This window comes from Carcharodon carcharias, chromosome 7 (assembly GCF_017639515.1).
Source record: "Carcharodon carcharias isolate sCarCar2 chromosome 7, sCarCar2.pri, whole genome shotgun sequence".
Taxonomy (NCBI): Eukaryota; Metazoa; Chordata; class Chondrichthyes; order Lamniformes; family Lamnidae; genus Carcharodon; species Carcharodon carcharias.
This window is the reverse complement of record NC_054473.1, coordinates 169,652,328-169,655,334: the sequence shown is the minus strand read 5'-3', so window position 1 is coordinate 169,655,334 and position 3,007 is coordinate 169,652,328. Positions and strand designations below refer to the sequence as shown.

General features: G+C 47.1%; 1 pseudogene; it reads right to left on the bottom strand.

Moving 5' to 3' along the window:
- Positions 1 to 848: 848 nt before the first annotated feature.
- LOC121280612 lies at positions 849 to 1,026 on the bottom strand (annotated as a pseudogene).
- Between the last annotated feature and the right edge of the window lie 1,981 nt (positions 1,027 to 3,007).

Below are 3,007 nucleotides of genomic sequence, written 5' to 3'. Positions count from 1 at the left end.
TGGGCAATAGATCTGTGTTTCTGAGTATGTGTTGCTCATGGGGAATCTCACTTTCCAGTCACTCATATCAGGAAAGTGCAGGCAGTGTCCCTACAATATTCAGTATTCGGTATTCATAACTGGCACGTGGGCTTGCCATCAGCAACAACTATTTGGAAAAGTAGTCAGTGTAGTTCAACCTAAACAATGAATTGCTCATTACTAGAAAGATGCATTATACACTGCACCTAGTTAATTCAATAATAAAATTAAATATACAGTACTTAAGTTTCATTGATATGTTAAATTGTTTTCTCTATATAACCCATACAAAAATTGTTTCAAGATTTTAGGCCTTAAAACTGAACATTTCTGATGAGTATTTGCATAATTTCCTGTCTTGGTCCTTAACATAATTCTATCTTGCTGCAATGACCTGGAAATATGATAGATCTAGTGAACCCAGGAAATTACCAATAGCCTCTTCTGTTTATCTCAACCTAAAGAGGCCCCAAAGCACAGGACTGTTAATGAAGACAACTTCACGGGCGCATTATAGCATCTGGAGAAGAGGCAGCTGGGAAAATGTTCACACAACAGATACCCAGGAACTGCTAGCTGCAGGAAACAATATGCCCCTAACCCTGTATATGATTAATTACCAGGTCAAACATTTGGTCTGCTTTGTTACAAACAGTCTCACCCCATTCTCAGCTAGTGGTCTCAAGAGGAAAGTCAATTTCCATATTGACCCTATTTCAAAATCAATCACATTTCCCTGTATATAATTAAAACTATATATGAAAAAGCCTCGCTCCATTGCAACTTAAACTTCATTGCAATATTTAAACCAGATGGATTTTAATAAACGTGTCCACACAGCAGCAAAGTCCTGATGTCAGCAACAGCCTGGAGTAACAGGTTGTTCACATCAGAACTGAGGGGCTACCGTGCAGGTATATTACTTTAACATGCCAATGACCCAAGCACCTTTGACTGTACTTAAACTGTCTCTATTCCCTAACAGTAGTTATGTATAAACATGTACTAGCTGCTTCCAAACAGCAATATCTCACAAACAGCATTTTATATAAATGACTGCTTAATCTGTTTTTATTGATCAGAGGAATCCCTTGTTCTCCTCCAAACTGTAATTGGGGATATTTTATGTTTATCTAAAGGCAGAGTTGGGCTATCAATCTAGGCACACCAGGGTCAACATTAGTAGGATGGTAGCTGCCATGGAGACCTTGTTCCAGGACATTACTCCTGCACTGCTGCACAGGCTGAACTCCATCGCTGACGCCATAGTTGGTCTCCAACAGTGTGTACGTGAGAGGGGTGTGGGGCAGCCCCATCTCACTCCAGCTTCTCACTCTCCTCAAGGAGTCAGCTAGGGGCCATCAGGTACCCATAGGATGGAGGATCAGCAGGTGTAACCATTGGGGCTATCCATCTAGGTGACTCCGGGAGTGTCTGGCCCATCTGAATCCCCTCTTTCTGTGACCTCAGCAGCTCTGGCTCCACAGGCCGAGGAGGGTGCCACTGCCACACAGCAGGACCCTGAAAGCAGCCCTGGGCCCTCCAGGTCTCAGCTCTCCAGAGAATGTCCACCAAGGTCACAGATAGGGCATAGCAGTCAGCAGGCTGCCTCCACCTCCGCTATGGATGTTTGAGGAGCACCAAGACATAACGGCAGGGTTAGGAATGTTAAGAAGATGTAATTGCAGAGTCTGGGCATGGGCATTAACCACCATAATGTTCACTATTGTAAATAAACTCTCAACAATGTCTCCCTGCCTATGGCACCTTATGCTGATGAGCAGTGTTCGTGTCACTCAGATGTGAAACCTTCCTGCACAAGATAAAGGCAGGTGTCTCAGTCCAGGGCCTCTTACCTGTGCCCTGTGCAGCCTTCAGACCAAAGTGATGGTCCAGCCTCACGCTCCCTGGACACATTACTGATGCCTGCACCTTGGCAGTGCTTGTCATTGTTGCCTGAATGTTGTGGGAATGTTATGACCCTTAGTGGGCAAGCGAGCTGATATCGGCCGGATACTATGGGCAGAATCATCCTAGAATTACACCAAATGCTGTAGCAGGTGGGTAAAATGATGTTTTATCTGTTGGCCACAATGTCAGCTTTTCACGCCGTATTGTCCCAAACCCGCCGTGTTAATTATGCATTCCCGGGAAACACGCCGTTTCCATGGTGAGCGGGCTTTCACTTGCCCACCATGCCATCATCTCGCCGCTTCAGCATGCCGGCGCCATATTTAAAGTTTGGCCATGCACACACCTCTCAGTGCTTCCAGCCCACGACTGCTGCAAAGAAGTCATGTCCCTGAAAGGCAAAAACATCGGCAGCCCCCAGGTTCAATGATGCATCCCTCGAGCACCTTTTGGATGCAGTGGAGGCTCACTGTGATGTTCCCTACCTCCACTCTGGCCACAGAATGGGCAGCAACCTCACTAATCCAGCATGGCAGACAGTGGCAGCAGTGGTCAACGCCAATGCCCTGCAAAAGTGGACAGCTGCCTAGTCCTACCACAGGATGAATGGTCTCATCCGTTCTGCCAAGGTATCTCACTCTTCTCATCACTCTCAACTCACACACACACAAACCCTTCACACATCCACAGGGATCTCACATCTCAAGGGACAACCCCACTAACTCTCACACACACCCTCACATCTTCCTCAGGCTCATATCCTCTCGAGCTTGTGTCCTTATCCTGTCCATGTCTCCGCTCACCACACAAACATTCCACACAGTGCCATGTGTCCTGCTCACTCTGTCTCCATCTGTTTTCATGCAAGAGAAGCCTGGTCACATCAGCAGGAAGAGGTACCAGAGCCAGGGTGGAGTGGCCCACATTCGGCCCCTCACTCACTTTGAGGAGTGTGCCATCACACTGAGGATGTGGACTGTGCCTGCAGCGACAGTGAGGTCAGTGGTGAACACCCTTGTGAGGAGCCTGCACTACACCATCCCTTGCTCAACACAACTGTGAGTGTTCTCTCTCC